This window comes from Pteropus vampyrus, unplaced genomic scaffold, assembly GCF_000151845.1.
Source record: "Pteropus vampyrus isolate Shadow unplaced genomic scaffold, Pvam_2.0 Scaffold154, whole genome shotgun sequence".
Classification (NCBI taxonomy): Eukaryota; Metazoa; Chordata; class Mammalia; order Chiroptera; family Pteropodidae; genus Pteropus; species Pteropus vampyrus.
In genome coordinates this window covers 333,569-344,441 of record NW_011888935.1, presented here as the reverse complement: position 1 = coordinate 344,441, position 10,873 = coordinate 333,569, and the positions used below count along the sequence as shown (strand labels likewise).

Here is a 10,873-nt window from a genome sequence, read left to right as displayed (position 1 = left end):
GTCTGTGTCTCTCCCGACCACGACATCTATCTCGCTGCCCAGCCCAGGAAAGACCTCTGGGTGTATAAACCAGCGCAGAACAGTTGGCAGCAGCTGGCAGATCGCTTGCTGTGCCGCGAGGGCATGGATGTGGCATACCTCAATGGCTACATTTACATCCTGGGTGGGCGAGACCCTATCACCGGCGTTAAACTGAAGGAAGTGGAATGCTACAGTGTTCAGAGGAACCAGTGGGCACTGGTGGCTCCTGTACCCCACTCTTTTTATTCCTTCGAACTAATAGTGGTTCAGAACTACCTTTATGCTGTGAACAGTAAGCGCATGCTCTGCTACGATCCTAGCCACAATATGTGGTTGAACTGTGCTTCTCTTAAACGTAGTGACTTTCAGGAAGCCTGTGTCTTCAATGATGAGATCTATTGTATCTGTGACATCCCGGTCATGAAGGTCTACAACCCAGCCAGGGGAGAATGGCGGAGAATTAGTAATATTCCTTTGGACTCGGAGACTCACAACTATCAGATTGTCAATCATGGCCAAAAGTTGCTCCTCATCACTTCTACCACTCCGCAATGGAAAAAGAACCGAGTGACCGTGTATGAATATGATACTAGGGAAGACTTGTGGATTAATATAGGTACCATGTTAGGTCTTTTGCAGTTTGACTCTGGCTTTATTTGCCTCTGTGCTCGTGTTTATCCTTCTTGCCTTGAACCTGGTCAGAGTTTCATCACCGAGGAAGATGATGCACGGAGTGAGTCTAGTACCGAATGGGACTTAGATGGATTCAGTGAGCTAGACTCTGAGTCGGGAAGTTCAAGTTCTTTTTCCGATGATGAAGTCTGGGTGCAGGTAGCGCCTCAACGAAATGCACAGGATCAGCAGGGTTCTTTGTAAACATTTTGGAACACTAAGATGTTTCTACTGCTATGGAATGTATCTTAAACTGATACCCTTTCCTTTTCCTGAAAAAAAAAAAAATGGTGATTACAACAGCAGATTTGGTTTAGAAAGAGTAATGTTTGAATTACTTATGTAATGGTACAAAATTAAAACAGTCCATGAAATCAACCTATATAATAATTTACTGTGCTAAAAGTCAAGATTAAAATATGCAAAAAATGAACTTTATCATTAATTAGAATGTTTGGTGGTTTTTTCGTTGTTCAAGTACTTGTTGCACCCGTGGATTGTTTTGGTTAGTTACACTGTTTATATTTTGGTTCTCTAGTCTTCTGTTAACTTTTTAATTCTATTTAGTACCATAAGGAATTTTACTTTGTCGTGATAGAAATTTTGACTAGAAACTGTTGGTAGGGTTTTGAAGGTATTTATATTTTCCTTCAGAATAATGGAAATAGATGTTCCAAATCTTAGTTTTTAGTATTCTAAGTTATAGTTTGTTAAAATTTGGTTTATTTTTCCCTTTTGCAAAGGAAAAGAATTGAACGTATAAAGGTTATTACATAGCGATTTCATCTTGATATAGTGCAGAATAGTCTTAAGAGCTCACAGAAAGTAAAAAATCAAGATTCCATTGTTTTAAAAGAAATTTAGCTTCTAATTTTGGAATATAGAATGTATATTTGCTAAAGTGACCATTTTTCTATCTCAAAAACATTCTAGTAGTGTCGCCAGTTACTTAAACACCCTTCTAAACCAAAAAATATATAGGTATCTTGATTCTTAAGTTCATATTTTCTTCTGTACCTGATATAGGCTTCACTGAATCAGAGCAACAATCCTTTTTTTTCACTGGACATGTGATTGAGTAATATAAATTTTTATCCGTTGGTCATGCCTTGTCTTAAAAAGTTTATATGCTTTCATAAAATATTTTGGCTATATAGTTTTGGTGTTTGTCTTAGAGTATTCTTCAGTAGAAAGTGATTTATTCTTTACTGTTTTGTGAGGTAATATTAGTTTTGAAAATATGTATAAGCTAAAAACAGTATTTTATTGAAATGAGTAGGTATTGTGTCTATCAACTATAAAATGAGTTGCTAACAGAAAACTTTAAAACTTTAAGCTGTGTATAGAACTGTTTTGTGTAGCATTGAAATATTCTGTCAGTTTTGTAAGTTACTATAAATGATTATCAGCTTGAAGGTATTTTTGTATTAAAAGTTGACAGTTAAAGAACATAAGTGGATGATGGCATTTGGGGCCAATAGTGAAAGTATATTTCCTCTAAAATATTTCCCTAAGCAGTGGTGTACATGATTATTTTATTAGGGTATTCCTGTCTGTTCTGTGTTTCTCCGTGAACCATGCTCGTCTTTGTTTTTTTCGTTTTGTTTTGGGTTTTTTGTTTGTTTGTTTTGTATCATCATAATGTAAGGGAAAGTCCAGAAATAGAAACTAAATTACACAAATATGACATTGTTAAATGCAAGAACATTGGTGTTTAACCTTTTGAGGGTTTGTAAATACATGATTGTCGTAATACCTATACATGATAAATGGTGTGCATATACAGATGCTTTTGGTCTGAATTTTCCTAGACACACTTAGAATTATCTTGAATCTTCATTCAACAACATGCTTATTCCTCTTCTTTGTTTATTCTCTAGTGACCAAATGCTAACATTTCTTATGCCCTGGCAGAGTACTGAGGAGTGTGCTCTGGGATGTGGAACTGGATTTTAAATGAAAAAGAGAGAAAGGGATGAAAACAAAACAAACACGCACAAATAATGTTTTCTCAGCCATTTGGCCATTTGAAGAGTCCACAAGACATTCCTATTTAACATTATTTCTAGTGAAACAAAGCATGCTTTAGTGGTCAAAGGCTAACTTTTGTTCCATTTAATATCAGGGATGGTATTAAGCACTGCTCTTAACATGAAAAGCTAGCTCTCAATAGTGGTATTTTTTGGCCAACTTTTTTTCACCATTAACTTCTTGTTGATAGCTTTTTGTTCTGTAAGGTTGAAATGCTTACCTCAGTGAGATTATCCATCTGCAGAATTAAGGTAGGCAACCGACTGATAGAAGACATTCTCTGAATTGGCATTCTCAACCTTTAAGTTAGGTGTAAGCTAATTAGTAGTAATAACTTGGTTTACAAAGAGATTTTCCTGGGAAGGATTTTGGTTTCCTGATATGTTTGCGAATTAGGGAATGATGTTAATCATTATTTCAAAGATAAGTGATCTGTACATGGTTAGTTACAAATAAAACTGGCACTAGAACCCAGGCCTTCTGATCTCTTACTTTAGCGTTTGTGCTGAATGTATGAAACTCATTTATGCAGTGAGTGACACAACCAGCGGTGTTGAAATCCCTTCCTGACAGGAAAGCACCTTGATCTCAGTTGGCACATCTTTTAACAAATGCACAATGTGTCATTTTCAGGACTACTCTGTAAGATTTACAATGACCTTAATTATTTTTTGTATCCGTGTAGTCTGAAAAGTTCAGAGAACCCAAATTATTTTAATACTTAAAACATTCAAACAGTAAAGTGGCATTGGTGTTTTCAAAAGGGAAAAATAAAAGAGTAATTTAGCAAATAACTTGTTTAATTCAGGTTTAGAATTAAATTTGTTATAGTTTGCTATTCACTGCTCATTAAACTAGAAACCGGTGCTTTGCCTGATGTCATTTTTACCAATTTGTACTGAAATGAGGAAAAAAATGTAAAACATGATGAATGAGTTGTAAACTAAAATTATTTAATTGAATTTGTTTTAATGTTCGAACATTGGAAATACAAAAAGTTTGCAGCTCTATGTTAGTCCCTTTAAACTTTAAATAAAATTTACTTGCCTTTGAAATCCTACCATGATAACCAGAATGTAGACTTGTACAGTCCACTTTAGATTTGAACTCTTGGAATCATTTTATGTTGCGTGCTTTTTTAAAGTTCATGGCCTTTTTATTGGAAAAAAATAAAAAGATTAGCATTTACAACTTGGAATTGGACATACATTGTAATTTCTTGAACAGCAGTGTTGATGGTTGTTCTGAAGTTCACAGCCACTGCCTACCTCTGCTGGCTCCAAGTCAGAGGTTTTAAAAACAGAGAGTCCAAAGATGCTCCCTTCGTAAAAGTTTCTTTTAAAAAATTTGTATGAACAGTAACAGCCTGACACTCATTTCATTGCAGTACAGTGCAAACGACACTAAACCAACACGTGGGCATGCCACCAGGGTGTGTTACCGTTACCACAGGTTGGGGCACACAGAAGTAGAAGGGGACCATCCTGTTAGTGGGGCTACATCTAGACAGTTCATTCTACTTATACACACATCCTGAGGTAAACCAATTTTAACAGTGTTTGCTTTCAGCAAACCAGCTATGACGATGTATGCTAACAAGCAACTAGAACCCATTTGAATAGGTTTTGAATTTGTTTTTTCATATTTTATTTCTAATGCAAATGCCTGACTGTGCTCAGTTGTCAAGCTGCGTGCATGAAAAACGGGCCAGCCCAAACTGTGTTAATCATTAGCAGATGGAACTACAAGGAGTCCACTAAGGGCTTCCTCATCATTAAGGTAGTGTATTTGTATTGTAAAACTGATGTGTAGCTTGGTCTTGAGGACACAGGACTACCAATCAATACATGAAGATTTTTCTTGTGTGTGGACAGAAGGTACTTTCAATATTCAGTTTTGCTATATAGAAACAATGAGTAAACAATCTTTTTTATTTTTGCAGGTGGTAAGTAAAAGATACAGTTTGATTCTTCTAGAGGGGGACAAAAGAGTTGAAAGTAGGTCTTCTTTTGTAGTCATCATCTGTGTGAATTCTGCATAGTTGGCTTGTCCGTCTCCAATATCTCCTTCTCTGATCATTTCATCTTCTTCATCTGTTAGTTTTTCTCCTAAGTTTGTCATGACGTGAGGTAGTTCGGTGACACTGGTATCCTCGTCAAAGGCTCGGAACGCCTTATGGATTTCTTCTTCACTGTACCTTTTATTTTTCTAACCATCGTAGTCAAAAATTCTGAGCAGTCAGTGGTGCCATTACCGTACAGCATCCACTTCATCGGTCATATCTTGCAGGTCAGCTTCCGTTGGGCTCTGACCCAGTGACCTCATGGCAGTTCCAAGTTCCTTTGTTGTGATGGTGCCATCGTCATCGGTGTCAAACAAGGAGAAAGCTTCCTTGAATTCAGCTATCTGTTCTTCAGTCAGATTAAAATGAACGAGCCATGGTGCCAGTGAAGGGTGCACGAGCAGAGGGGAGGAGGGCGGCTGCACCAGTGCAGCGGTGGTGACGGTGGTGGTGTCTCTGCTGATGCCGCCAAGGCACTGTGTGCTGAGGGCTCTCAGCTGTTTTACTTGGCTTCTGTCCTCTCATCGGATCTCTCTCAGAGCTTAAAATCTTCAACACCCTTTCATCACTACAAGTTTAAGAAATATTCATTATAGCAAATATGTTGAACGTGAAAGTATCAGGAGGCAAAATTATAGAAAATGTGACTACCAATCTTAAGAGAATTAATCGATAAGCTACTTTTAGAACCATCAAGGTAGTTAAAGTATATACAAACCAGTTGTTTTTTATTGAAGAGAAAAAAGAAGACAATGTTCACAGAAGTTGCCAAGTCTTAGAGGACCAGACAGGCCATAGGTTTTGTGCCCTTTCCTCGGCTCTGGGCTGTTTGGTCACCCAGATGTGTTCCATCAGCTCCTGTTCCTTGCTTCTTTAACCTTGTGGGCTAAACATGGTCCAAGACCAGAAAGTGTAGGGAACACATAGTGTCACATACCATGGCCTCCTATTTTTGACACATTTTCTCAGAAACCAGCCTGCTCTGGGCAGTCACCTCTCTCTAGTGGAATGAACCTTTTATGTTCTCACCTCCCAAGCAATCTTAGCTGCTTGTAACCACCGTATCTTAATCAGGAATATTCTGCAGAGCAAACTATTCCTTAATTCTGGGAAAACTAGGAAATAATAACAGCTCCTCAAGGCGCAGTCTGATCCAGCGTCTCAATGACCTCATGGCTTTCTTTGTACAGAGATACCATGGGGCAATGTTTTCCTCTCACTCTATATGTTAGTTAGGATCCAGGTGTGGTTGTGCAAAGGGAAGTTGTGTACATCGTTTCCAGTCAGGTGACATTGGCCAGATCTTAACTACATGGCCACACCCCGCTGCAAGGGTGCTTGGGAGAGGCAACCTTTATTCTAGGTCAACATGTATCTAGCAAAAACTCAGGGGTTCCTTCTTGTAGAATGCCGAGGAAGGATATGGTATAAATACCAATCTCTACTATACTACCTGGCTGGATTTTATCACGTGGCAGCTGAAATGATTGCCAGAACTCCCAAGACCCAGTCTAGAAAACCCAGAAAAAGGCAATATTTTCTGATACCTCTGTCAGATAATTCCAAAGGGGCCTAGGACTCTGCATAACCAAGTCTGATCACTTGTTATAGATGAAGTTGGGGGGTGAAAGTTTTGAAGAAGACAGGTAAGAAAATAACCCCAGTAAAGGGTTATAGTTCCTACTGTGACAGACGACAGAGACGGCTGAGTTCCAAAGATGGGAATGTTCAGGTTATAGCATGTATTTTGTTTTGACCTAATCCTAGGATGTGAGGGAAAGCTTGGGATGGGAACAAGCTGGCAAAGTCGGTAAGCATCACATCTTGAAGGCTTTGTATGCCATGTCAAGGAGTTAATTTTTTTTTTTTTTTTTGCAAAGAATGTGAATTCATTGAGAATTTTTAAGTAGGAACTTGACAATCGAATATGTTTTATTGAGCCTCTTTGCCTGGATGCATTGACAGTGTAAGACTATGGGGGCAAGAATAGTTCAAAGAATGCTGTTACAGTCCAGACAGCGAGAGGATGTGGTTCTCAGTAGGAGCAGTAGCTGTGGCCTTGACGAGGAAGGGACAGACATAAGAGGGGTTAAAGAGACTGAGCTAGACCTATGATTGTATGTTTGGGGATGAGGGAGCCAACTGTAGAGTATGTAAGAAAGGAAAGACTCTAGGCTATTTCCCAAGTTTCTTGCTTGGATATTGTATTAAGGTAGAGGCCAAACTTTTATACCAGGGAAAACATAAGATATGAACTTGTTTTTCTCCATTCCGTCCATAAGTGAGCAGTCGACTGCTGGCAAGGTGGTTCTGCCTGATGAGGTTGTTCATAAAGCTAGGTTCCTTCACTGTTTTCCCCCAACTTCTAGTGAGTTGTCCTCATCTTCATGGGCAAAGCACCGTCACCAGAAGTGTATTTATGTCGCAGCATGCAGGAAAGGGGAAAGAGGAAATGGAGGACAAAATTTGCTTTTCAGAGGACTTTACATCACTTTTGCCATTTCTTCACTGGGGAGAACTTAATCATATCACCACATCCAGCTGCCAGTTCGACTGAGAACTATTTATGTGGGTAGCTATGTGCCCAGCTAAAATTCCAGGGGCTCTATTACTAAATAGATTGATAGACATATGTTTTAACGTAAAAGCGTCCAGGCTTCCTGTGTTCAAGTGCAAACAATTCACAGCACCACATAGGCTTTATTGCTATGATGGTCATTTCAAAACTCACACATCTTACACCCCAACTGCTCTATTACTGAAAGAGAAAAGAGGAGAATGGGCGATTACCAGTCTCTGTCACAGTTGAACAAGTGGATAATGCTGTTATTCAGTAAATATGAGAATATAGGCATCAGATCAGAATTCGAGACACTAGTTGATGCACTTGGTGTCCCATGTCACACCCTTTTGGCCTCTGATTTCAGCTGCTGCTATGGCAGACCCCTACCCCTCCCACCATGGTAATAGGCAACTTTGCTTTTCTTACTCAGGGCTTTCTCTGAAGGACCATTCTTTTGGGCAATACTCTTGCAAGCACAGCACAGGAGTTTAAAGGGGGAGGTTAATGCCTTCCCTCTACAGTAGTCCTTAAGGAATGAAGATTGGGCATTGGTAGATACAGAACTCAACATCCCAACTTTAAGGAAGGGACAATTCTGAAACACATTCTATATGAGTCCACAGAGGGTATCTGCTGGATTGAACCCTAGTCTCCTACAACAGTAGTCAACTCAGTAATGTATCTTCTCTGTATTGCTTTCGGGGTATGGCCAAACAAGTCACATCACAGAAACTTGATCTGGCAGTTAGAAGGTCATTGGTGGTATTTTGCAAAGAAGTTTCAATCTGAACATTTGCATGGGGGCAGAAGCCTGCAAGAATGGATTAGAAGGAGTAAGATGAAGCTTTAGTTAACCACATGCCAAATATGGGTTTATTCAGCCTCTAGGCAAATTCTGGCCTCATAGTCCTTCTTGTAACATGAAAACAAAAAATAGGTTGCCAGGAATGTTAAGCCTGAACTTAATGAAGCCATTGGAATGACTTTCCATTTTACAGGAAAGACAGCACCCAGAAGGACAAATTAAACACACCACGAAGAAGCAATCAGCCCAATCCAGAATGTGGGGCATCCAACAGGATGACTGGCACAAGGTCAGCAGTAGTTTATCTCCCTCATATGGTTGGATATGAAAAAGTAGAAACAGCAAGCGTGGGCCATCCTTTGGAAGGGAAGGGGCAGTCCCTAGTGAAGGAGAGAATATCTAGGTTGTGTTTTTAGTTGCTATGGATCTTAAACACTTTACTAGGCTTGGGCAAAAAACCATTTATTAGAGAGAATAATGAGGGGCCTGGGACTGCAAGTTCAAGGGAAGGGCGGGGATGGATCAAAGCACAAGTGGCAGGATTATACCTGAACAGGAGCCAGGACCCGTCTTTTTCCAAACCTGGAGGAAGAAGGGGAGGGTTGTATAGATGGAAGATGAATTTCTAGGTCTGGTTTTGGACTTCGGGTAGCTTATACTTCTAATCTTAATTCTTTCTTTGAATTAGGGTACAAGGTTTTCTGCTGAAAGAAAAGGAGCAGCATGGGGAAGGATGCTTGAGAGGGGGAACCAACTAACTGGTAAGCTTCGTGAGAGCAGGAGAGATAGGATTACTTCATATTTATATCATAATACCAAGCAAAGTGCCTTGAACAGAGTTAAAAAAACATTTAAGACAGGAAGCATTATTGTGTAATAGAACTGCACACATCCTGGATCTAAATGATATAAGATATATATTACTAAAATTTCTATTTTTAAAATAATCCTTAAATGGCTTGAATTTCTGTGTATTGATCTCTAGAGAATTCTTAATTTTTTTGTCCATTAGAATCATAGACTCTTAGAACCCAGTTTTCTTATTTAAACCCAAAGAACTTTAAGTAATATACCAACAGCCACACTCCTGGTTATTAGTAAAATCAGATTTAGAACAGTGTTTCCAGTCTCTAAATCAGGGCACTTTCTAGTACACCCTCTGCCTTCTGCATATCATTTATGATGAAATCTACATCATTTTTTCAATGTGTACACCATGTCAAACATTAGACTTGGAAAGTAAAGTTGCTACTGTTCTTCTTGAGATTTATTTGGTCCTCCAACCTAGTGATGCAACTTAGGGCACCGAGTCTGGAATTTCTGCACTGCCTACTAAGAACTCTCAATAAAGAGAGGCCCAGACTTGAAGCAAAGTCATCATAGTACAACTGAAAAAGGAAATTAAAAATTGCTTTTACTTTAAAATAAAACCCAGGAAAACCTCCACGATCAAAGTATGTTTTCGTACATTAAAACTTATAGTATCATTTTTTTGTATTATATTATGCTTGTATTTTTAGTATTATATTAGGTATTTATACCATTTGTATTTTCAGTATTATATTTTGACCATTTCAGTTCAGATAAAGTAATCTCAATCAGAGCATTGAGCTAATTTAATAAATATCAAATTGTAACTTATATTTACAGTCATGATATTAAATGTCAAGCTAATATTAAGTAATACTTTCTCTGATATTACCTCTGTTCTGTGTACTCACTGAATACCAGTTGAATGTAGATTTGAGGAGTAATAAAATGGCCTATAAATTTGAATTAAATTGTAAAGTATTGTAGTTCTAATTTAAAGATATGGTTATGTTATATTTTATTTCAAAATGCAATATAAACTTACCAAAAGTCTGTGCACTTTTATTATCAAGAAGTTTTGAACTATAGACAGAATTAACCTTAAAGTTGCCATATGATGTAATGCTTGAAGTCTCCGAAATGTCAAAGATTCTTTATATAGTCAGCTCCTGATTTTCTAGGAACTCAGATCCTTTTTTTACTCCTATGTCGTCTGGCTCTGTGAATGTTTAAGAGAAGTGAACTGGAATAAGCCAACCGTATTGCTTATCAGGAGATTCAGAAAATTTGAAGAAAGGTGAGACGCAACCTAGTGGTTAAAATGATTCCTGCAAGAAAAGGGTCCTCTTCATTTTGCTGCATGTGATTATCCAGTTTTCCCAGCCTCATTTGATGAAGAGAATATCCTCATTCAGTGTTCATTGGGTTCCTTGTAAAATATTAGCTGACCATATATGTGGGGTCTTATTTCTGGGTTCTCTATTCTGTTCCATTGATTTGTATGCCTGTTTTTATGTCAATACCATACTGTTTTAATTACTGTAGTCTTATAATATAGTTTGAAATCAGGAAGTGTGCTTACACTATTTCACAAAATTTAACCAGAAATGGATTAAATACTTAAACATAAGACCCGATATCATAAAACTCATAGAAGAAAACATAGGAAAGACACTCTTTGACACTGGCCCTGGCAATGATATTTTTGGATATGACACCAAAAGCACAAGCAACAAAAGCAAAAATCAACAAGTAGACTACATCAAACTAAAAAGCTTCTGTATAACAAGAGAAATAATTAACAAAATGAAAAGTCAACCTATGAAATGGGAGAAAATATTTGCAAGCCATATATCTGATAAGGGGTTAATAACCAAAATATATCAAGAACTCTTACAACTCAATAACA

The 10,873-nt window shown here is 38.0% G+C and overlaps 1 pseudogene; it reads right to left on the bottom strand.

Moving 5' to 3' along the window:
• Window positions 1-4,612: 4,612 nt before the first annotated feature.
• Window positions 4,613-5,303, bottom strand: LOC105298472 (annotated as a pseudogene).
• Window positions 5,304-10,873: the final 5,570 nt, after the last annotated feature.